The sequence below is a fragment of the Manis javanica genome, chromosome 7 (assembly GCF_040802235.1).
Source record: "Manis javanica isolate MJ-LG chromosome 7, MJ_LKY, whole genome shotgun sequence".
Taxonomy (NCBI): domain Eukaryota; kingdom Metazoa; phylum Chordata; class Mammalia; order Pholidota; family Manidae; genus Manis; species Manis javanica.
Window position 1 is genome coordinate 19,083,556 of NC_133162.1, and position 26,573 is coordinate 19,110,128.

The 26,573-nt window shown below is 37.5% G+C and overlaps 1 protein-coding gene across 12 annotated transcripts in view; it reads right to left on the reverse strand.

The window, feature by feature from the left end:
• ADD3 (adducin 3) overlaps positions 1 to 26,573 on the reverse strand; it is a 164,276-nt gene that overhangs the window by 45,998 nt on the left and 91,705 nt on the right. For 2 of the 12 annotated variants that reach the window (XM_073240445.1, XM_017677482.3), the window contains exon 2: positions 10,515 to 10,649. The exons of 8 other annotated variants lie outside the window; for them this stretch is intronic. The gene's annotated coding sequence lies outside the window, so the exon portion shown is untranslated. Of the gene's footprint in view, positions 1 to 10,514; positions 10,650 to 13,167; positions 13,243 to 26,573 lie in introns of those variants that run through there. 2 more of the 12 variants (XM_073240446.1, XM_017677494.3) reach the window with 2 other exon arrangements.

Consider the following 26,573-nt stretch of genomic DNA (forward strand, 5'->3'; position numbering starts at 1 on the left):
AAACACAAGCAACTTTTTCACAAACATATCTCCTCAGGCAGGGGAAACAAAAGTAAAAATGAACACATCAGACTACATAAGACTAAAAAGCTTCGGCACGGCAAAGGACACCATCAACAGAACAAAAAGGCATCTTACAGTATGGGAGAATATATTCATAAATGACAGATCCAAAAAGGGGTTGACATCCAGAATATATAAAGAGCTCACATGCCTCAACAACCAAAAAGCAAATAAACTGATTAAAAAATGGGCAGAGGATCTGAACAGTCACTTCTTCAAAGAAGAAGAAATTCAGATGGCCAACAGGCACATGAGAAGATGCTCCACATCGCTAATCATCAGAGAAATGCAAATTAAAAGCACAATGAGATATCACCTCACACCAGTTAAGATGGCCACCATTCCAAAGACAAACAACAACAAATGTTGGTGAGGATGTGGAGAAAGGGGAACCCTCCTACACTGCTGGTGGGAATGTAAATTAGTTCAACCATTGTGGAAAGCAGTATGGAGGTTCCTCAAAAAACTCAAAATAGAAATACCATTTGATCCAGGAGCTCCACTCCTAGGAATTTACCCTAAGAATACAGGGTCCCAGATTTAAAAAGACATATGCACCCCTATGTTTATCACAGCACTATTTACAATAGCCAAGAAATGGAAGCAACCTAAGTGTCCATCAGTAGATGAATGGATAAAGATGTGGTACATATACACAATGGAGTATTATTCAGCCATAAGAAAACAAATCCTACCATTTGCCAACAACATGGATGGAGCCAGAGGGTATTATGCTCAGTGAAATAAGGCAGGCAGAGAAAGACAAGTACCAAATGATTTCACTCATCTGTGGAGCATAAGAACAAAGCGAAAACTGAAGGAACACAACAGCAGCAGATTCACAGAACCCAAGAATAGACTAACAGTTACCAAAGGGAAAGGGACTGGGGAGAGTGGGTAGGAATGGAGGGATAAGAGGATTAAATGGGCATTATGATTAGCACACATAATATAGAGGGGCACAGGGAAGGAAGTATAACACAGAGAAGATTACTATACTGATGGACAGTGACTGTAATGGAGTATGTGGTGGGGACTTGATAAAAGGGGGAATGTAGTAACCACAGTGTTGCTCATGTGAAATCTGAGCATAAGATTGTATATTAATGATACCTTAATAATAAAAAAATAAAAATTATTTTTAAAAAAGCTCAGAGGAAGTATATTTTTTTCAAGTACAAACTCAATCTAAATCATTATCTATACTTAGCTCAAGTTGAATGAATCATTTGGAAAAGCACATATAAAAATGATTTTTAAATAAATAAATACATAGTTTCGTAAAATGACAAGTAAAATATTCAACCACAGAGGGAATCCCTCAAGTATCTTGCAGAATCCAAGAACACAAGGCCTCAGTGCCTTTACCCTCTTTCTATAAAATATGATGAACATTCTGTATATATTCCCTCAGTCATCATTTGTCTTCAACAGTTTTGGAAATGGTTGGTAGAAAAATAAGAGGATTATTTTTTTTCCCTCTAAGAGAAAGTTAACAGAGACTAGTGGACTGATTACTTGAATGTGCCTCTCAGACATTTAGTTTCTGTTATGAAGTCCCCTGGTATCAGTGAAATTTAAAAAATTGAAATCCAGGAAAACTATCAAGAACTTGACAGCTCATGATGAATGAGAGGTTTCAGAAGTGGAATCACTGGAGATTATGATTTTTAAAGAAAGATTCATTGCTTTCAATTTCTGGAGTTACCTTAAATTTCTGACTCTTTTCTATTTAGCGGTCCTTCTTGGCAATTTTTTTTAAAGAAACATCAACTCTCACATACTTCATGAACTAATGTCTGTTTAATTATTTGTGCAGCACTGAGACTGAAAAATTTAAAGCCCTTGCTTTTGACATCTTTTTGAGAGCAATGCCTGAGGTCAAATTCACTGTTACCTATAACTGCATATCTACTTTAGAGACCTCAGGCAACTTTCCAAAATGACTATCAGAATGTAAGTAATGGAGAAAACTTACCTCCCTCAAATTCCAGTCTTACATCTATCTGTCAAGGGTTTTGAACTCAGAAATTCTAGTTCCTCATTCTGAAGAAATGCAAGCAATGCTACAAAGCTCATTATTAAAAATGAGTTGAGTTTGCAAAATAAAACATTTATCCAAGTCTACTGTAGAAAATTGATTTGCTACTGTGGACAATCCCTCTAATGGTCCATTCCTAAGGGAGTTGTTGTATCCAGCGAGGGACAAGAGGAAGGCTGAAGGAGCACCCGGAAAAAAAGAAGAAAAGAAAAAAAGAGGCAAACAAAGTTCCTTATTTTAAAAACTAGAGAGGAAAACTTTTAAAAATGTTAACACAGTGTATGAGTAAGTCCCAAGTGTTCATTTCGGTCTATTATTTCAGGTATTTCAACTAAAGATTTTTGGCTTGTATGGCTACAACTTATAAAATACAGTTGCAAAAGTCAATCCAAAAGCTGTAGGTAACTCAATACATCATTACTGCAAAGAAGTCTGATTTGAAGGAGTCGCTACCATCAGGTTTTGGCTAGTAAGGAGGGATTTCAAGATCATTACAACCTCATTTGTTCTTTCTGTGGAAAGTCTAATACTGAAACAAGTTGCCATGAAAATGCAACTTCATAAACTCGAGTAATAGTGCTTGAAAATCACTTTCAAAAATACTTGGTCAACAAGTAGTGACTATAGTATCTTACTATGCTGATGGACAGTGACTGTAATGGGGTATGTGGTGGGGACTCGATAATGGGGGGAATCTAGTAATGATAATGTTTCTCATGTGACTGTATATCAATGATACCTTAATAAAAAAAATACTTGGTCATAACCTGCCATTTCAGAAATCTGATAATCGTTTTAAGTAGAAGTCCATGAAAAGAGATGTTTATCAACCTCAAATTAATTTTTGTAAAAGAAAAAATCTATTTTTGTGAAACTAGTTTTCAAAAGCATCATCCTCTAGCTCTCAAGTCTGATATGACATACTGTACTGGGTTGAATAGTGTCCCCTAAAATTCATGTCATTACTTCAGAATACGACCTTACTTGAAAAATAGGGTCTTAATTCATAATCAAATGAAGATTGGGTCATACTGGATTAGAGCAGGCCCTAATCCAATGAGTAGCATCTTTATAAGAGAAAAGTGACAGAGGAAAAAAAGCCATGTGGTTGGTTACGCAGGCAGAGACTGGACTGACTGCATCTGCGAGCCGAGAACACCAAGGAGGGCTGGCAACTACCCAAAGCCCGGAGAGGCATAAAGCAGCTCTTCCCTCAGGGCACCCAGCAGAAGCCAACCTGGCTGGCGCCCCCTGGCTTTGGACTTCTGGCCTCAAGAACACTAAGAGAAGAAAGTTCTGTTGTTTTCAGCCACTCACTTTGTGGTGCTTTGTTATGGCAGGCTAGGAAGCTAACACACATACTGCTCCAGGGTAATTTCCATCCTATGGATACCTATTTAGCTATCCTAACAATGTGGACAGACAGCACACCTTTTCAGAATCAAAGTTAGTACTTTAGAAATAACAGAAATCAAAATAGCATGAAATAACAGGAATCAAAAACCTGAACCTTTGAAATCTGTAAGGGCAGTGTAAGACACAGATGTCTTCCACAATGGCACAGCTTTCACAAACAATGTTTCCAAGAAAACCTGAAGCAAGAAGATATGAATGTTCCTGCTACACCAGATTCCGAGCTAAAATTTCTTTGTAAAACACCATGAAGAGTCACAAGGAAGGCTAGCCACAAAGATGCAGTGGGCTCTCCTGCTCCCATCATAGCTGAAACACTGTTAAAGCAGCTACCAAGTTATAAAATATTACAGTCTGATGGCAATGGTGGATTAAAAAGCCACATGCTCAGGTTAGCAGGTTCCCTGCCCTGTGCACATACCCGCTGCATTTCTGCCCTTCTCCCCACAGGAGGGGCCCACTAACCTCTCCCCTGCAAATTCAGCACCACGCCAGCTCTGGGCTCTTGCGATCATGAGAAACTAGTTTAGCAGTTTGGCATCAAGATGAATTGCTGATGCTGTTCCCACTCTGATGTCTTGACTTTCACGGTGGCAATACGTTTATCTGATTTTTAATAATCAAACTCCTGGTAGTCTCTCAGCACCTCCACTCAAAGCAGCCCAAATCCCTTTTCTTGTTTCTCTATCAGATAACTCCAAATACCTTCAGAAATGAAGGCCTACGCCTGAACCCCATTCCCCAGGCCTGTCTTAGACTCTACTCTCTGTTTCTCCTGTTTCCTGAGATCACATGATAGCTAACACTTCAGCTTAGAGTAGGTGCCATGTATACCTCCCTGGTATTGATTGCCCATTTAGACTTCTGTCAATCACTGCTCTGCCGAAATACCCTGTCCCTTTGGTCTGCCTACTTGGCAGGGTTTGACACCTGCTGTCGAATCACCATCATCCTGGAGTATGTGCCCTGTGATACAAGGTGTGTGACAGTGTTCTTTCCTGCTGCATGTTGCTAGAGTTCGGCCTGTCCTCAAGGGTCTGCCTGGATTCCAAATCCTTGGCAGGCATTTTCAGCCACTTCAAATCCATCACTGACACCATCTTTCTTGGGAATTTAGTTTGTGCATTTTTCCATAGAACAAGTTCAATTAGAATTTTAAAGAACATTTTTTAATGAAAATGTTTTTATGTAGAGAGAGGGGTATTCCTGAGTTCTACTGTCCTCTGCTATGGTTTTAAGAATGTAGCATATTTTAATCCTTATTTATCCTCATTAATCATTTAATCCTCATTATAACCCTAGAGAGGTAAGTGCTATTACCATTTTCATTTTGCACACAGAAATAGCACAGAGAACTTATTTGTCCAACGTCACACAAGAGTATGTGTGGAGACACACATTCAAGTAGACTGGCTCCAGATCTTGTGTTCTTAACCACTGGACAACATTGAATCTCTACTTTCCACCAACCCCATCTCTACCCCTAATCCCCAATGATGTTTTCAACTCTAGAGTCATTTCAAATTTATACCAGCTAAGATCCTTTGATAAATGTTTCCAAATCCTCTCTTACCCCAGGCTCCACCTCTAAGTTCCTACGTCTAATGTGAACCCTGGCAAAATATGTATTTTCATAGATTGGATTTTCTTACAATGAAGCTTACCTGAACATAATAAAAGCATAAAGTACAGAGTTTGATACTCAGGAATTTGATTATTAAATCAATAAGTAAAGTCCCCCACTCACCAGATTTAATCTTTCACAAAGTTTAACCTAAACTAAAACTGTAATTGTGAGTTTTAGAAAGAGGTGGGGGGAGTCCTCTGACCCCCAGATCTAGATTACATATGTCCCAATATGTCACGTAGAACAATGTTGGTGTTGGACATTTATTGCCATATAGACTTGTTAATTCATTTGAAGAGGTCTAGGCTCTGACCTGGGGTATAAAACACAAGTTAGCCTGAAAAATAGGCCTAGTTGATATGAATAAGAGTCTGGAAAAGTATGCATACATTTTTATGTTTATAATTAATTCACAGAAGAGAGATTGAGATTCTTTTCTGTCATGAAGAGACAGAAAGGAGACTGGAGAAGATGGGGAGATAACCACCATGTCTCTAATCCACAGCTGGAAACAGAAGTCTCAATAAAAAGTGAGAAAAGCTGAAAGAAGTCCTAAGAAGTCCAAGGTCAAATTTGGGGAAAAAGAGAAAACATTAAATCAACTTATTTAACTTATGGAGGAAAGTTTATTAAGAACAACAGAAATGTAGATTTAAAGGGATAAAGATACCTCTATAAGAATAAGAGACATTTATAAATCCAAACAACTCTTTCAAGAAATAAATAACATCTTCCCTAATATTACCTAATTAAAGGTAAAAAGAATAGCATCTTTAGAACTTATAGATACTAGAGCTTAACAGGACAGTCCTATTCCCTCATTTTTCCTTATGAAGAAACAGGTCCCGAGAGAGGAGGTCATTCTCAAGGTGTCCCTCAACTCATCTTACTCAAGACTTGCCACATTATCTAGAGTAGCATATGGTACACAGAATGTAGATCATATGATTTGTCAAATAAGAATAGATTTAAAGTATAAATTGCATTAAAAAAAAACTTTAGCAAAAGGTTTTGGCACTAATTTCAAAAGCTACTGTACATTAAATAAAATGTGAACCTAATGCCTCAAACTCCAAGTTCTTGATTTTAAAGGGTTTGTAGGTATTCATTCAGGGTTACCAACATACAAAACAGATGTATGCGTTTTCATAAGAGGTTACAGCCATTTATATCATTTAAAAATAATGAGAACGCTTCTCTTTCAAGCTCTCGTGGTAAGTCACTAGAGAGTAAACTTTATGACTTCGTGTACTGTGCCCTCTCACACACGCCTGAAAGATCCACTTAAACTGATGCTGTATTTTAAATTCAGGCTTCGAGTAGGATTCTTGTTTTTTCTGGGGCTCACAAAGACTAGACTCAAAGCTTAGATCTATAGTGCCTATTTAGGTGGACTTAAAGCTCACATCAAGTACTTTATGTCAAATAAAAAGCTATCTTCACACAGTTTAGTAACTTAAGTAGCTCTCCAGAGGTTGGTAAATATTTTGTGTCTACTTTTGATCTCTATTGTCAAGTCAGGAGTCTACAGAGTTGTAAAGTGCTGGAAAGTATAATTTTAAACATCTAAACAGTAGTATCGATACTATAACCCTTGGGGTTCATGGTTACAACTGAGAAACACAAAGCTATCTGTTGCTAAACTTTTCCAAAAACATTATTTTCTTAGTCCTTCCTCAAGGGGAAAAAAATAGCATCCTGGAGTCCCATCTTTAAAAAAATACTTAGGGATGAGCCTGGGAGTTTCTAAAAATAAGGCTCTGAAATAGGATGGGAAAGGCTTCAATGTCTATCCCTCAAAGACTTAGAGGAAAATGATGACTCTCCTAAATAAAAGTCATTTCCCTGATCGAGGGCTTTGCTCCCCTTATTTCTCACAGTTACTGTTTTCCCCTCTCATCTCCATCCAGCCGGATCTTAATCCATACTTTTACGTCCTATTCAAAAGCCTATTCCTTTCATGAAACTTTCCCCAATCTCCTCCACCAGAAGTGGCCACTTGTTAGAGTTCCTAAAGCACTTTGTCATAGTCTGTGTTGCTTCTAAATTATCTGAGTATGCCTGTCTGCCCCACAAACTGGGTCAACATCTTTTCCCTTTCTTTATTGTCCACTTACAGTTAGTCAATAAGGGTTTATTAAACTGAGTGAATTGAGTAGTGCTATGACGCATAACATCCCATTCTCTACTCACCTTAGAATAAACTAGGGCAGAGAATTTAGAGCAACACTCAAAAACTGGGCTAATCATGGTTTGATCAGGACAGGTACCCAAGATAGTCGAGGTAATGAGTATTGTGACCTGCATAAGAATGTTTCAAGCTGACTGAAAAGTGAAATTACAAAAAAAGGTGAAAGGTATAAAAAGAACAATTTAAAAAAATCTATATTTACTGCTGAGTTTAGAGACCAGGTACAAATAATGCTACAAAGATGTCATCTGATCCCAAAAAAAACCTACTGATCCAATCACCCAGCAAACACTATTCAGCTGATTGGTAAAGCGTATAAAGAAAACTAAGGCATAGGTCTTGGTCCTGCTCTTCAAGGACTTTCCTGTTTAATCACAGAACTAAAACATTACCACATTGAAAGATAACTTAAAGTAAAAACCAGTTTAGGACAACTGCCAAATTAAAGATAAACATGAGCTATCTAAGGGTTACTAAGGATTGCTGATATACAGAATTTTGGATTAAGATAAAGATTTCAATGAAGAGGAAAGGTCTGAATTTCCACATGTATGAAATAAGATGGTTTGACCAGATGGCCGTTAGGTTTACTTTCCAGCTCTGAGATTTTACTGTACTCTTATCACGTAAGTCTAGCAAGGATTTGATATTAACTGACCACCCTGAGTGGAGTTTTCTTCTTTGGAATCATTATGAAAGTAACAGATTTAAAAAAGCTGTCAGTCCCTCAAATAAGCAGTATTATCAGATTAAATATAAATATCCCAAACTGAATGTGATATACCTTATAATAGAGTTTGATACTACTTAAGAGAACTTTAATTTGAGACTTTTTTTCTCTTTTTTTCTTTATACCAGTTTTTTGGTGTGGCTTCCAAAATTCAAAACAGACTTTTAAATTGACATTAATGAAAATACACCTGAAAGATGTCATTGAAATCATTTAATTATTCTTATCTCTCTATGGACAGGAAGTGAATAGAGTAAATGTGCAAATGCTCATTGCCATTATTAAAGCACTTTTTCTTCTTTGGGCTTTTTAACTGTTGTGGCTTTTATGCCCAGCAGTTACTGATGGCCCAATGTATTCTGAAGCTCGGCCAAAGTTTTTTTTTTTGGGTTACACTCAAAACAAAGCAAATATTGGCTTACTTATGACACTTGTTGTTCTAATACATTAATAGCCTATTGTTCACTGTCTTGTCTCAACAAGATAATACATTGAAAAACAGCGTTTCCTGATAGGAAGCGAATTCCCACTGTGTGTCACAGGGCCCCAGCCAAAAGCAGGCTCTGAAGGAGAAACAGCAGTCCCTTCTGGGATTGCACAACAGACCAGAGGAACGATTAGATGTTTTCTTCTTTCTTGTTTAAAACATCTTCCTGCTTCAGCTCAAACGACAGCTCTTTGACTGATTGTGCTATCAAAGGACTGTTCTTCTAAAATGGTTTCAAGTGTTTTACACAAAGTTTGTTCAACATCCTGTAGACAGAAGTATCCTGTATATTTCTAACTGGAGAATTTCCTTATTTGTTAATGCCACAATGGATGGGGTATAACTTGACAAAGAAGATTATCATGATGTGTCAAGACAACGGTGACCATTTTCAAGGTTAGTTTCATACATGCAGAAGTTTTAATCACTATAAAATATGAGGTACAATACTACAGCAAATTTTTGTATCTCAGATATATTTTAGTAGGCAAAAATTGAGGCTCAATTAGTCCAAGCATCACGACTTTATTTCGTGTAGTATTTGGTGAGAAACTGTTGTCACTGGCAGATGTACAAATAGCAAAGCATGCGTCCACACTGACACAGTAACTGCCTTAATAAAACATGAAGACTCCCTTTTTAAATATGAAAAATACTTTGTTTTCTTCTATTATCAAATGTGAAAATTTTTCTCTGCTCAGTTCCTCTTACCAGTGGAGATTAGAAAACCCCGACAATGGAATATATAGGAACAGTTGTCATTTTATAGATTCCATCTAGACTGTCTATCATCTAGGCAGTCTCACCACCTAATTAGTGCTTGGCTCCTAGAAGGTCCTCAATATATTTTGCTAACCTGAACCATATGCCAAACAATTGATATGAAAATTAATGTGGAATACCAGTAGTATAATTATCTACTATTACTTGGATAATAATTAATATCTCAGGTTTCAGAGAAGTATACCTATTCAAGATATGTCAAACCTTATGCAAGCAGCTAGGGCAACGAGCACAAACACAAAGGCTTCCCTACCTCTGGGCCAAGAAAATGTATTTTATTTTCCTGTTGTAATTACACAAATCAAATGATGAAATTCTTATACCATTTTGCTTTCAGGATAGCTGTCATTTGACAGAATTATAAGAATAAAATGGTGAAACAGGCAATGCTAAACATCTTGTGTGTGAGGCAGCAAAAAGACCTTACTTTGCTATGTAACTTGGTAACTTTGCTAGCAGGCTGATAGTGTACAGTGCACCTTTAAGGATGCTTCCTCAGCACCAAATAAGAAAGCTTTAGCTATGTCAAGCAATATCAATTTTAGCATTCAACGAAACAAGGAGATGGATTAGAGGGCTAGAATGTGAAAATAATTTAAACAAGGGGATTGAATGAAGAAAAGTTACAAAGCCCTTAGGATTAGCTCTGAATGCTAGGATTCATTGAAAATTGTAAGGATCCATTTTAAAAACAAACATCACCTCACTTAGAATCTTCTCTTTCAGGTGTTCAAGCTTAATAAAAGGATTTGCTAGTACTTCTAGAATGGGCTTTATACTTTCAAAATTGGCTTTTTAGAGTGGAGAGCTTATGTAAAATACAGTATAATATTCAACTTCTCTTTTTTACATTCTTAAACTTTCAAATAGCTTAGGCCATATGGCAAGTCAAATAAATTAGACCACACAATATACACAAAAGATGTTAATTTAAATAAAAGAAACTTCATATAAGTTGGGTTATGGAGCTTAAATCAATGTTTCAACAAAAATACTATGTACATATATATGACAATTAGAAGTCATCAATTCCAACCTCTCATTTTATAGATGATAAAACTGAGGACCAAGGAGGTTAAGTGATCTGCTCACAGTCTCATACTTGAGTTACCATACCCTGAACCCAACATTATTTCATTAATCTGCTGAAAAATGAATGACTGGGAAAGTGGGGCCTACCTTTGGTGTTCTAGCCAGAGAAGTGGAGAGGGGTTTCTCTATTTCCATACAGCACTTGCCCCTTTCCTGTAGCACTGGGTTCTGTGTTTTACTCCCAAATGGAGGTAGGAGAGAAGACTGACAGCATAAGCATATCTGACAGGGGAGAAAGGGAACAACTTGGAAATAATCCAGATAATCTATCAAAAGATGAATGTTTAAATAAATTATAGTTTAGTACTATACATACAATGAAGTACTATACAGCTATTAAAAAGAATGAGGCAGATACATAATGGTATGCATAGTATAATTTTATTTGAATTAAAAAAATGTCCTCTGTTCATAGAAATTTTGTGGACAAAAAGAGGAAACTCCCCTTTGGAGGATAAGGCTCAGGGATTAGGGTGAGAAAGACATTTTGTCACATGCTTTTGTATTGTTTCATCTTTTTACCATGTGCATTTTTCAAGTTATAAAATCAGTACCTTTTGGAAGTATGTTGTAGAGCCCTGAGAAAACTCCAATAAGGAAGATAAAGATGGGGATTCTCAACGGTAATTTGATACTCCACATCTAATCCACATGACACATTATATTTAATTCTCTGGAAAAGACTTCCCAACCCTTTTCATGTAAAGATATGTGTGTTACTTTTCACTAATACAATATGTATAAATAAGATATAAATTATATAGCATATATGAGTAAACGGGAAGGGACTTGGAGGCAGCTAGGTAGGGCTTGATGAAAAAAGATTCACTGCATTTTCTTTATTTTACATAAGCATTACAAGAAAAAAAATTAGGGCATGATTAGAGATATTAGCTATTGACTTCCTATAAGAGTTCCAAATAAAATTATTTAGAAAATATCTAATTTCAGTATTTAACAGCAAACTGGGTGGTAAGCTTTGCCTGGAGAAACTGTAAAAGACTAAGAGTAATTGTTTTCTCCCAGAGTTCAAGGCGATAGTAGAGATCATCTAGCTCTTTCAAATGGCAGACTGAAATGAACATTAAAAAAATAAAATAAAATAGAATATAACGAGTGTTTTCTGTGCTGTAAGAGAAATTTATTTCAGAGTAAGCAGTGTGTATGTGGTGTGTATACTGGGGGTCATGATGCAAAATGTACTGAAAAAAGTTTGAAAGCCACTTACTCAGGGCTATGTAACTAATAATTGTATGTTTAGTACAGGCAATGTTTAATATGAAATGTCTACACAACACTTGTGCCAAAAGGTTCACCTGGTTTCAACTTGAAATTTCAACTTGAAATTTTATATTCTTGTTGAGTAGATGATTTATATAGTTAATTATACTGCTCAGGTATTAAAAGACAGATTTCTAAAACTTCTGATAGACACAACTTATTTAGGCAAAGCTTTAGTTTTCATGTCATTTATAAGAATGATTCTGGGTTAACATCTGAAAATTTTTTCTTATTTCTAATACATTAGCATAAAGAAATAGTTTAGCATTTCTGGAATAGGTATATGTCTTTACAAAGAGAATTAGGGTATTCTAAGCTGGAAAAGATCTTAGCTAACCCAAGTTTCTCGTTTTACAAGTGAAAAAACTAGCATCCAAAGAAACAGCCTCTTGATTCCCAGGCTAGTGCTTTTCTCTATGATACCCAGTGTTAACTGTATTCTTACATCATTTTGACATTAGAAAATAACTAAACATAATTACTACCAAGTTACAAAGAGGAAGCTGAAGCAAGTCTAAGTCCAAAAAAAGGATGACACTATCACTCCTGCAAGCTTTACAGAAATCTGCTGTTTTCAACATTCAGCTTTGATTTCAACTAAGACAAGTGGTTAAACTTGCTTGTACTGAATGGGTGTGTCTACCCAACAAGGGTACACAGTGAACATGCCGGAGAGGAAGACAAGAGTCAGTACGGACATCACAAAGCACAGCCTCTCTTTCAACATGCCCACTTTGGTCAATGCATAATTAAACAATTCACAGGCATTTAAAACCCAGCTACAAACAGAACCCCAATATGTAGGGGGGGAAAGTCAAAGACCCCATCTGCTAAAAAAAAATTGCTCAACATGGACCTCAGTGAATAACAATAATTCCCCTATAGTTCAACTTACCATTCACGTCACAAACTCTAGAAAGAACAGAGGCACAGACAAGGCATGGAACAGAACTTAGGGCTGCAGCCTTCTCCAACTCTTCTGACAAATACCCAACAGCAGCAGGACAAAGCATCATTATGGCAGAAATAAAGGCTCTTCAGATGCTGCCTTTTTTTTTAATTCAATGAACCCACTCTTACCCACAAAGTTCATGCCACGATGTCTCGAAATACAGTATTGCTAGATTATGCTATTAACGGGTCCAATAGATTCAGTGCAGTACACTACTTCAAGTATTTCTATGTCAAATAATTAGCACATTTGGGAGACAACCAGTATTTTCCTTAAACAGTCAATGTTATCCCAAAACAATTAAAAGCAACATCAATTCAATAGACTAAGAAAAAAAAAAGTCAAGTGAATAGGAAAAAATTCAGCTGAGTGATAAGGCCACAGGTTCCTCCCTAAGAAGAATATTGCATGTTACTAGCAGTTGGCACAAAATTAACCATCTATCTTATCTGTGCTTCCCTCTAAACTGTGCACTATCAGTATTACAATAAACAATTCATTACTTACAAAAAAAATTGAAGCTGCTGTATATTTCTTAAGCTGGTTTTTGTGTGGCAATTCTGAGCAATGCTGCCCTAAAAATGAACTTTGTTTTAAACAGTGAGATAGCCACATTCAGTGCGGTTAGAGCAAGGGTGGAGCCCACTCTGGGGGAAACAACACACCCAGGCCGACTTCAGTGGAGCAAACTGCACATTAATATTGCCACAACATTTTTCAGGGCCTCAGAGTCAGAATTAATTGGTTAAGCCTCCTCAAAGAAAAGGGGGAAAAGTTCATGTTTGTAGATCAGCTTTCCTGCCATGAAATGAAATAATGGACTTTCTTTTTTGTGTGTGTGAAAAAAGTAAAGATAAAATGCAAGGTATATCACTTAGCTCAACAAACAGAATGTTAGGTGGAAGTAGAGTACTACAAAGGAAGTCCAGCTGTGCCAACATCTAAGTTTAGCAACAGCAGCTTCTACATATCTCAAGGTGTCAGCAACACTGCTCACACTCTAGTACTTTTTTTTGGCCTATTTGGCCAATTTGGGGACCAAACATGAACATAAACATTACCATCTCTATCAATGTTCTAGCAGAGTGGTAACAAAAAAAAAATCATTTTTTATCAACTACTAATAGTAGTTGCCTTAAAAATGAGGGATTTGATTTATATACCTGCTCTGGTTGAATGTTAAAATGAATACACAAAACGGAAAATTATTTTAGTGAAAATCACTTTTATACTATAAAATTTTTACAATCACCCCCTATGATAGTTTTGATTGTAAAATGTCTCATTTCTAAATATGATATTCAGTAGGATGTATACATATTGGCTAAAAATCCCTAACCATGCCTAAAATAATTTATCAATTACTCAAACTGTTACCAAACATCAGATTATTGTTCAAAGTGATTTTAATCAATACTTGCTCTGTATATGCACATTCAGAGACTTAACAGTTACTTTATTTATGTACTTACTAATTTTTTTATTAAGGTATCATTGATATACACTCTTATGAAGGTTTCACAACAAAAACAATGTGGTTACTACAGTCACCCTTATTATTGAGTGCCCCCCCATACTCCATTGTAGTCACTGTCCAGCAGTGTAGTAAGACGCCACAGAGTCCCTACTTGTCTTCTCTGTGCTAAACTTAACAGTTACTTTTAATTGAACTCCTGTAACTCATGAAATATAAAAAAAGTTTTCTAAGCAAAATACCCAATCATGTAAAAAATGAGCTAGCTAATCATTTACATAGAATTTAAAACAAACTATGGAAAGGGCTTTGGGAAAAGAACAAGAAAATATTTTTAATGATATATTTTGTCATATTACCCATGTCAACTGCTACTCCCTCACAATGGAAAAATACATCAGTCTGGAATATTGAATATTTCAAAATTTTGAGACATGGCCTAGAAGACCCTCTCAGGATCCTAGGGAGAGGGTGCTGACTGATCTACAAACCCTTCTGTTGGATTATGAGATCACTCCTGCCAGATGATAAATTAACCCTTTCCAAAATACTCCTTTCATAGTCCAAGTGCCTGATTATTTCTTCAACCATATATATAATTATGAAGGGCCTGCTACTATCCCTTGCTCTTCCCCATCTCACCCCCAGACTGAACAATTCAAAGGGAGCAGTTGGATATTATATTTGAAGAATCCCATCTTGATACTTTTTGGATGTGCACTGCTGGAAATGTCTGTTTTCAAGTCAAACTTCACTTTCACAGCTGCAAAGGAAATGACAGGAGAAGAAAAACACAGCCAATATATATCAGCAATTAATTCCATCCACAACTGCCCAGCTGTTTGTGCATGGAGGAATCAGTCTGTTTCCTTTCGGGGCTTTCACCACTGAAAACTGATACTGCGCATTCAGAGACAAGCTGTTTGTAACATGTCAGGAATGTGCACAAGATCACACAGAGTTGAAGAGACAAAATGAAATCCAGATCTAGTTTTCCTAGGACTTGCCAGTATTATTTCATAGCTTAAAAAACACATACTTTTTATACCCAAAACACAGAAAGAACAAAATACATGAAAAAATATTCTCCCTCCTGAATATCGTCCTTCCAATGAAAAGGAAATCTGCCAGTGACATCAGATTTAGTATCAAGAATTAAACACTCTGATTTATTGGCACAGACAAGGTGTGACATTCTTGGGAATCCACAAGCCCCCAGTACATTAAATCCAGCCAATGCTTTTTGGACTACACAGTTGCTTGCCCAATGTGTAGTTAGTCCTTTAAAAAAAAATCCTTATAAATGTGAAAGTTGTTGGGAACCAGTGCGTTCACCACAGTCATGCAGAAAAGCAAGTTTTTCTCGGTTAGTTCATACTTTATTTGGCACTCACATTCACTTGCCTGTTTCAGGGATTCATGTAAATTTACAGATCCAATCTTCTAGGGCAACTCTCAAGCAATCAAGTTTCTCCTTCCCTCTCCCCACCAGTTTTGTGGATTTTAAATAAAAATATTCTTTGCTGAGTAGAGGTTTAACAACTATGGTATGGGCTCAGGTGTAAGTCAAGAAGTATCCTACCCCTGCCCACCCGGCCCTCCAACTCCAATTTCATTTCAAATATTTCTTTCGTTTAAATATTACAAATGCCATTTTGTTATATTGTATTTTCAAACATACAGTATGTAAAATAACTTGTATTTTCAGTATGTAAAATGACCTGTGGTTAACTATAGTTATGAAAGAGAAAAAAGAAAGATGACATTTTTACAGCAAAATAATTCAAAACACATTTCAGCTATCTTACTGTTTTTTTTTTTATATGAAACCAGGTATCCACATGACTGAATTCATTCTTCTAAAGGCCTCCCCACTCCCCTTTTGCTCAGTTTATGAACTCCTAATTCTCAAACAGCTTAGATGGCACACTTGTTTGGGGCATCACTAGAGGCTTAACCGATGAAGAGAAGATAAGCTCTTTGCTCCAAATACAAGAGCAACATCCCATAAGCTTGAGAATGAAGATGCTCTCAAGTGCCAGAACTCAAACTAGCACAATGAGGAGCTGTCTCCAACTACAGTGCTGTGAAAGAACGAAGTGTGATTTGTTAATGAAATACAAGGCATCCCAAACATGTGGTAGACTGTGTGCAAAGCACAAGACCCAATAAGGGCTTTTTTTTTCTCCTTAACAAACATCATCTGATCAAGGATATATGTCGGGGGGAGGGGGAAGGAGTAGAAAAGCTTCATCTTTGGCTGATGGTGACTTCTAGAAATATGGAATAACTCTCAGTGACTCAAATAGTCACAGGGATGAACTTGTAGGTAAAGCTTCAGTTCTGTGGGACATTCAGAAGAGTGTGAAATGAAGAACTCCCCCCTACAAGGTTGGCTAAGGAAAGAAAAGGTCTACAGGGCTGTTTAAATCAGGGCACTTAAACTCGACAGTCTAACTGGAGCCTGAGTGGCACTAAGGGAAACTTTCAAGTAAGGAGATGCTATTGACATAAAAATTGTTGACTCACTTTAAAAATGATTTTTCTCACAATTCACTATATTTTTTAATATTAATATTTATATTATTTTATTAAAGTTTAAAACATATAGCAAATTTGTAAAAATTTTACAGTGAACACTATATAAATACTAGCTAGATTCTACCATTAACACTGTACTATACTTATCTTTTCATCTATCCATTTCTCTACCCATTGATAAATCAATCATATTTTTAGGGCATTTTAAAGTAAATTACAGACATCCGTATACTTCCCCTCTTCCCCCAAATACTTCAGCATAAACATCATTAACTGGAGTTCAAAATCTGCTTATGGATTTTTTTGATATAAAATTTATTCAACTTCTATAACCCAAGCTCCTATCAAGATACAGGACACTACCTTCACTCCAGAAAGTTCTCTCATGCCTCTTTCCAGGCAAGCCCCTCTTCTACTTTCCCAGAGGCAATCATGATTTTAATTTTAAAAGTGACTTTAAACAACTCCAAATACTCATGTCCTTGCAACCTGTGCGTTAGAACTTTCTCCATTACATCACATCACTTATACTTGGATGCACAAATCAGACATTAATGAAATACATGGAGGGAACCTAAGAAGAAATCAAAGTTAAAAGGATGTGTGGACACATCTGCTCCCAATTACTTACCCTTAGGTGAAGAAAACAAAACTGAGAAAGTTTTGGCTGCCTGAACCAGTCATCCAACTGGGCAGTAATTTATTGACGGGGCCTGGTCTAAGACTCTGAGACAGCAGTTCTACACTTCATTTCAGGTTAAAGTACACAGAAGCTTTGAAGAAAATGCTGGCTTAGAGGAAGAGCCTTGCCACTTATAGGCTATGCATCTTAAACAGGTTTTTTGGTTTTGTTTTTTTTAAACTCCTTTGAATCTCAGTTTTCTCATTACAGAGCAAGGAAAATTTTAAGCACATAAACTATGGATTCAAAGAGATGAGCTTTGTAAAGTGCCTGGCATGTAGTAAGAGACAGCATAAGGAAACACAGGAAATGGAGGAATGGACAGTACCAGACAGGCCCACTTCAATAATGCACATTCACATACTGCTTCTGAGCATTTGTGCTACTCCTAGGTTGGCTCTTATTTTGCATATGTAAACAGAATAACAGCAAATAAAGCAGAACTCTGTTCACTACTGAGGCAAGTGGTGTTTTTAAAAAAATTTTTTTAAGGTATTATTGATATACACTTATGAAGGTTTCACATGAAAAAACAATGTGGTTACTACATTTACCTGTATTATCAAGTCCCTACCCATACCCTAATGCAGGCACTATCCATAAGTGTAGTAAGAGAGGCAAGTGGTGTTCTACATCTGGAAAAAAAAAGGCCACTTGTTTTCCTGTTGCCTTCCTACTACGACAGCACTGGAGTGGCAGGGGAAGGGAGGCGCAGACTTGTGGCCTCATAGTGATTACTTACTGACACACTATATTCTTTTATCTCTATCTGTCTTTGTATAAACAGCTCCTTTTGTCTAGTATGATTTTCCTTTTGCTCACCAAGTGAGAATTCAAGGCCCAGTTAAAATCTAACCCACTTTTCTGATCTACTCAGAGTCATTTTAAAGCTCCTTCATCTTTTTCCATAATGCTTTAAGTAACAGCATTACAGAATGCCTCATCCTAGCTGGCTGCTTCCATGGGTCTTCCCTACCTGAATGGGAGTACACCTGTATCCCAAACGCCTAGCCCAGAGCCTAGCATGTAGAATCCATCCCTAAGGGTCTGCTAAATGGATATGCCCAGGTTAGGTATCCAATTATGATCAAAGGAGCAAAAAAACGAAGGCTAAACAGTCACCAAAAAGGAAAGAGAAATGCCAGGAAAATGGGGGGGCAGGTTGGTGATCATAGGGCATTAAGATTAAAAGCCAACTGTGTGCAAACTTCTGTGTTCTCAGGGGACTGACTGCTGCTGAGCAGTTAAAGTGCCACTGGAACAAGTTAGACTGCAATGTGCTGCATATACTTATCCCATAACAACTCTGCCAGGTGGTGCCATTATGCTCTTTTGATAGATGAGCATACCAAGACTTAGCAAGGTTAAGCAAATAAGGTCACACAACTAGTGGAAACAGAGATAAAAAGGAGTGAAGTGATTTTTCATCACAAGTGATTTTCATAATAGGCCAATTTTACACACAGTGTGGGGAGGCTCTGGGTTAAGGAAAACCCAGATAGTTTGTGGGGAGACCAAACAGTACATGAGATTCAGCTGAGGGAATAAAACTCAAGGGGAGAAAAAAAGGCCTGGATAAAAAAGAAAAAAAAACCAAAGTTGAGGCAGTAAGGTGTGTGAGGTTCTATACAGGAGTTATCTTCACGGAACAGTTATCTTCCTCCTGGAGAAACAAAACTTAAATCAGAGATAGCCCTAGACCCGTAGGAGTGCTAAATCGGATACCTTATTCTCTCTCTCATGGCTTTTCTCCCAAACTGTTCTCAGAAGTGATAACACAACATGGGTAACTCCTTGACAAAAATGCTGACCATGGTGTACGTGCTTCAGAAGACAGCGAGAGCCTGGCCAAGTTGGTGAAACATGACCCTTGTCTGTAGCCACCTCCGGCTGCATTCTGTAATACTCCCTTTACGAATCCCTGGTTTCACCTCCCTAACAAAGAAGGAAGCCTCCCAGGAGCCTCTGCCTTGAAGCGTATGTAGGCCTCAAGCCCACACAGCGCTTACTACATTGACGCACAAGTCTGTTCCCTGGTGGAGCTCCTACACATGCTGTGAGCAACTGGTCCTCAGGACCTGGCACTGGGTGTGTTCAAATATATTATGGATGGTAAATGAAAAATGTCCTTTGCCTATTTAATATTTGATAGGTGGTTATTTGTTAAAAGAGGTAATCCAGGATTTAAAGAGGAAACAATTTTAGAAAAGGCAAGGCTAGGGATAAGTAGAATAAAGCTAATGTTCAAAATTGGTTTTCTTCTGGGTGAAAAACATATACAACGTAACCTATGATAATTGGTGAGCTAAGCCTAATATTGAGGCTAAAATTCAGTAAATCATTAGACCTGAAGATTAAGTATGATCCCATTTAAAACAAAAATTAACCAAACTAGTGAGCTTGTATTCTATCTGAAGGTTGCCAAATTTCAAATGGAAAAACAGTATGTGGTTTTGACTATACCATGGCTTAATACTTCCAAAAACAACTCATTTTATTAACCACTACTTAGAGGAAGATAAAGACTACATTAAAGCAAAACAAAGCACACACATACAAAATAAAAAGTGAAGAGTAAATACATATGTGCTATGAAAAAACTGTATTCACAAATAATTACTGCTTTGGGGAGAACCTAAAACAGAACAGAAAAGAAATAAAAATAAAATGTAATATGGCCAAACAATGCATGAAACATGCATGACACATGCAATTTCTTAAAACTATTACTTTTGTTTTGATCTGCTCCAAGGGTATGGGACCATGTAGGCACTTTTTTATTGTTGCTTTTTCTAAATATGAGACAACATCTCTTTAGTTGAAAGAGTATGTTTCAGATTTCAAATAATTTACCAGGTGGGAAAAAAAAACGCCATACCGAAATTTATTTAATCTTGGGACATTTTGCTTTCACCCCTCAAAATTCAATTACTTAGCTTCCAACACTACTGTAAAATAGGCATGTGGCCAACCTGACAAGTCCCATGACTTACAGGACTAATAATCTTACTTCTTTGAGATCAAGCTCTAGCTACATGCTGCCTAGCCTTCACAAGAACTCTATGCCATCCTCTAAAAAGAGCTTCAAGTCCCCAAATACATTATAAGCTCTCCCCAAGACAGAATGAGAGACAGGTTTAGAAATTTTCTCCCTTCACTCCCATTCCTCAATCCTCCCAGTTTCACCTGCTCTCAGTGAAAGTATTTTCGAATGGTTGGTAGATTTTTCACCTTCCTAATTCCTCAGGATAACTGATGGCATAATGAGAGGTTTAATTAAAAACACAAAAATAAAACTGGCCTATAAACAACTATTGCTTGAATTTTAGGGGCACTTTAGTTTACTGCATCATACCTTCTGCCCACAAGTATTACTAAAGTTGGAGATTATCAATTTGTTCTGTGCCAAATCTATGGCTGTAGGGATTTTAATCTCTGATTTTAGACTTAAAAATTATCTTTAAATTCTAAATTGATAATTCATCAACAAACCTTTCTACTTCCAGCTTAAATTCATTTATTCTTTTAACAACAAATCATTCAACACCTATTTTTGTGCTACAATTGAGAAGATAGTATGATGGAGAACACAAGAAATGAATGAGACATTATCCCTGTTCCTAAAATATTAGTAACTTAGTGGGTTGGGAGAGGAAGAAGGGAGAGATAGCTTCTTAAACAATTATATAGTATACTGTGTTGTGTTATAGTTGACATATCACACACTCAGAGAAAGGAGCCCCTTTGAAAGGTTCCCAAGAAGTTACATTGAAGCTTGGTCTTAAAAGGATGAGTGGGTACAGGGTATATACAAACCTGGCATAAAGATACCCAAAGACAAAATACTTAGTAAACCTGTACTTTAACACATGGCTTTACTTTAAATACTAGTATCACAGATTGTAACTAATATAAAAGGGAAATCAAAATTGTCACTATTTAACAGCTTAGAGTGGTTTGTATAATTTAAGCTACAGGAACCCTACAATCTACTAGCAAATAATACTATTGTGTGTCATGTGTTTTTGCTTTCACCCTAATCTTTTGACTTTCATGCTAAGAAAAGAAACTCAAAAGCCATTTATATCCTTTTTTAGAACAATGCTTATTCTTATACTGCACTAACCAATGACTTAGAAATAATTAAGACCAATTATTTTGAAGCCAGTCAAACTAATTGGCTGCCACATCATCCTGGAAGGAGGCATAAGAATGTTCTAGGTTAATACCAAGGTCAGTAAACAGACACGGTCAACTTGTCACAGGCATACCATGCCCTACAGACTCAAACCCTTAAAGGCATCAAGTATAAACATGGTAGTTTTATGGGAGGGGCTGGGAACAAAAAAAGAAAACTCAACTGATCATAAGCATTGTGCTCATACAGCACTTAAATTCTCAAGTTCAGTGCTCTAGAAAGATGTTAATACATATGAGAAAGGCTGCTTTTGTGGATTGGAAAACTGGGGTAATCTGACAAAAGATGAAAGGGAAGCCATGTTAACTTGCTAGTAACAGATCACCCGTTTTGATCAGGTTACTACTGATCTGACAGAGCCATAGGGTTAACATGTATGCTGTTTGCATGCTGAAGTACACATAACTAACAAATCTCCCATTTTTATGAAGAATATTATGAAGATCATTATTAACAACACATTATATGAGTAAAAAATAGCTTCTAAAACAGAGAAATGAAGGTAAGATTAATGAAGGTGAGATTATTTATATTATGTTAATTATTTAAAGATTCCTTGTCAGGTTCTTATAAATAGTAATCTCCCCTGCATTTAACATTATTTTATTGGGATACAGCCCACTATATAGAGCACATATTTCATATAAAGCAAGGACCCATCTGTACTTTATACTCATGAATTCACAGCTATAATACCTAAACTCTGACACTCCCCATCCCCCCCCAAAAAAACTCCTGCAAAATGTTCAGAATGAGAGGTTCAATTCCGGAGTAGGAATTCCTCAGTGAATTGCATATCCTGGGATAGTGTAGAAGTAACTTCCTCAGAATATTTAGAGAAAAGGGAACAAAACCTCATGAGAACTGCTCTCGAGCCTTTGAGAAGGGAGGCGAGAAGAGTAGTACAAAAAACTGGAAGAAGGAAAAGGAGGACCTAGGAAAGCAGATGGAGAGACGGGCGACAGGAGATGGGGCAGATGACCTGCCATAACTGCAGTATAAGGCTGGCACACCCACCCCGAGCTGGGTGGTTTATTTCCAGGGGGTGGAACACTGGCAGCAAGTAAACAATTTCGGTTTTGTTTAACCGAAAGGTTGTGCAATCCTACAAACAGGAAAGGAAAAAGAAGGGGTGTTTTTCCAATATAGAAAAAATTTAGATGTAATAAATGGCTAACATTTAAAAAATATGAAACCAAAGATTAATACCTTATATATGAAAATGAAAAATTGACAACTTTGAGGAAAAGCAATGTAAAGTCTATGTAAACCCAGAACTGCATTATTTATTGATTGTCATAATAAGGTACGTGGACTATGCCATCCTTCTTCAAACAGTACAATCCCCATAAAGATACTGAAAGAATGCTGGGGTATGTGGATCAATGTAAGAGTTTTCTTGACTCAAACATTCAATTTGGCAGCTTATAGAAACAATTCTCAATAGTTAAGTCTTTAAACTTACTCCAGGATTAGTAGGACTGTGCCTCCTGTGGGCTGTTTCCAAGTTGCCAAGACATTAATCTAGAACAGCTCTCAACTCCGTTAAACTGATTCCTGCTGGCCCAATATAATAAATGATATGATGGTTTAAACAAAAATGGGAGGGTGAGAGGTAAGAAAAAAGGCCCAAACTAGTACCTTTGGAGTTGCTTTTAAGTTAAAAAGAAACACAACTCTTAAGTGGGAAGCAGTAAGATAATACAACTGTATTTTTCAATCACATGGTTGGAAACTATAGAAAGGATTTTGGAAAGGCCTTCTGCCAGAAGCAAATTACCTTCTGCAATTTCAACTTTAATAGTTATTACCTTTGCTACATCCCCACAAATGAAAGCTGAAAAAAATAAAAGCTTCTCGCAGATGATTAACTACATTAATCAAATCTATTCATTCTCCCAAGCATTAGTTAATCCCCTCCTACAGGAACTGGAAAAGGAACATTGTACATTCAACAAGTGTTAGCTTTTGCCATGACACAAAGATCAAGACGTACCTGATAAACGTGTAGCAGTTGGTGCGCCTAGACCAGTGTTTTTAGCACAGTCAGAACAGACCTGCAGCTTTAGCACTTTGCCTCACTGATTTAAAAACAAAAACCTGCAGCTAGAGCTCAAAAAAGGAATCTAAATATGCACACCTCTCTCAATATAAAGCCATTATATAGATACCATTATAAAGAAATACTTAGAAAAGTACTCTTGCTTCCAGTAATATTAAAAAAGCCTAGATATTTAATTACACCACAAAGCAATATAAACTGAAAAGTTATAAAATAATTTCAATCATAATCACAGCCAATTTAGTAGGGTAACATCAGAAGTAAAAAATAAAAGTTGCCTGGTCATCTTCTGAAAATGATGAGCTCAATGCTGTGAAGAAAAAATTGCTAAGTTAGAAACCAGGTTTCCTTCAAGTCACAAGTTATAGGGGTAGAAAGTTCTATAATGTAGGGAGTTGTTATAGATCCCCCTTGCCAACACACACAAAGCCAGAATCCTGAAGGGTACTACCCTCAGTTAAAAGGTACACACACAAAAACATCTGTCTACTAACAAAGGGGAAAAAAACCAGCAACAAACAACACACCTTATCTGTTTTTCCACAATGCTAAGTTAGGAAAAAGTCTCCCCTGAGAATCTGTAAAAATTGGCCTACTCATCCAAGAATGTGGAATTTGAATTTACACACCAGCAAGGTCCAGAAAAACCTCAAGCCAAGAGAGTAACATAAAGAGGTCTAGGTTGGTAGTACTCTCCAGACACCTGGCAAGAAGGAAACAAATCCTGTCTAGAAAGACATCTTCTCAAAATAGGCTAAGATTTCCCAGAGAGAAAATCCTGCCAAGTTCAAAATTCAGAATTACAAAGTACATGAGTAAACAAACCACATAAACATAAGTCAGCAGAGACAACAAGAGTAAAATTTCACACCTCCCCCAAAGAACTGCAGACAACAGAACACTGAACAAATATAAAATAAGAATTTTTACAATGTTCAAATTCCTTAAAGTTGGAAACACGAGAAACAAGATGTTATAAAAGAAGACCAGTAGATCTGGAAAACTACTCAATACAGTAACTGAAAAAAACCTCTTGGATGGATTAAACAGTAGTTTAGACCCAAGTGGAAAGATAATAAACTAGAATATAGATTTGAAAAAACTAGCCAGAATGAAGCACAGATTAGACAAAGAAATGGAATATGTAAAAGAGAAGCTAAAAGACACAAAGTGTACAGAAATCCAACATACTGGAGTTCCTATAAAGGAAACAGAGAGAATGGGGGAAAGGTCATATTTGAGGAGATACGGCTAGAAATTTTCCAGAGCTGTCCAGAGACCAAGTATCTATAAAAGACTGACAATTAGACTTCAAAAGAAAAAATAACTATAAAAGACTGACAATTAGACTTCAAAAGAAAAAATAAATAATGCCTAAGACACAGAATATTTTCAAAGTGCTGAGATGATAACCATGAGCCTAGAATTGTATATGAAAGTTGGTAAAATAAAACATGATCTCACTAAACAGTACTATAAACTCATTAAAGGAACTTTCAAAGAAAGAAATTAAAATAGGGAAGAACAGAGATGGAAGAAAGAATGAGCAAAGAAATTGGTTAACAGTGAGTAATTTTTAAAATACTATATAAAATAACAGCAATTAAAAATGCAGGGAGTTAAAAACAAGATGGAACTAAAATCCTTGTCAATAATATCACATAACTGGGAACAGAGAATAAGTTCTGTAATTACAGTGCTGTAAGCTCCTTGCATTGTTCAGAAGGGGAGAGAGAGCTATTATTAGACTGATCACACTTTAATCTCATAGAAGATTATCTGGAATATTTTAAAAACCATCAAAATAATAATAATAATAATAAAAAGATAACCTAGCGGGAGCCAAGATGGCGGCGTGAGTAGAGCAGTGGAAATCTCCTCCCAAAAACACATAGAGCTATGAAAATATAACAAAGAAAAATCTTCCTAAAATAGAGACCACAGGACACGGGACAACATCCAGACCACATCCACACCTGCAAGAACTCAGCGCCTTGTGAAGGGGGTAAGATACAAGCCCCAGCCCGGCGGGACCCGAGCGCCCCTCCCCCCCGGCTCCCGGCGGGTGGAGAGAAACCGGAGCAGTTTTTTTTTTTTGGCGAGCGCTTTTTGGAAGCCTTAGAGGGACGGGCCCCCGTTGCTGGGGAGGCAGGGTGGCGGGACCGGTGAGGAGGTGCCTGGGAACGGCGCCGGAGGACAAAGAATATCCCGCGTTTCTCCCTGCGAGACCTGGGGGCGGGTGCCTGAGACCAGTGCCTGAGGACGGAGGAGGTCGCGCGTTTTTCCCCTTTTTTTTTTTTTTTCTCTTTTTGGCAAGCGCTTTTTGGAAGCCTTGAAGGGACGGGGACCCCAGTGCTAGGGAGGCACGGTGGCGGGACTGGTGATCGGGTGGCTGGGACCGGCGCCTGAGGACAAAGAATATCCCCCGTTTTTCCCTGCGGGACCGGTGGGCGGGTGCCTGAGACCGGCACTTGAGGACAGAGGAAATCGCGCGTCTTTCCCCTTTTTTTTTTCTCTTTTCTGCGAGTGCTTTTTGGAAGCCTAAAAGGGACAGGGACCCCGGTGCTAGGGAGGCAGGGCGGCGGGACTGGTGAGCGGGTGCCTGGGACCGGCACCTGAGGACAAAGAATATCCCGCATTTTTCCCTGTGGGACCGGTGGGTGGGTGCCTGAGACCAGCACCTGAGGACGGAAGAAATCGCGCGTTTTTCCCCTTTTTTTTTTCTCTCTTTTTGCCAAGTGCTTTTTGGAAGCCTTGAAGGGACAGGGACCCCGGTGCTAGGGAGGCAGGGCGGCAGGACTGGTGAGCGGGTGCGTGGGACCAGTGCCTGAGGACAAAGAATATTGAGCGTTCCTTTCCTGCGGGACCGGTGGGTGGGTGCTTTTTGGAAGCCTTGAAAGGACAGGGACCCTGGTGCTAGGGAGACAGGGCAGCAGGACCAGTGAGCGGGTGCCTG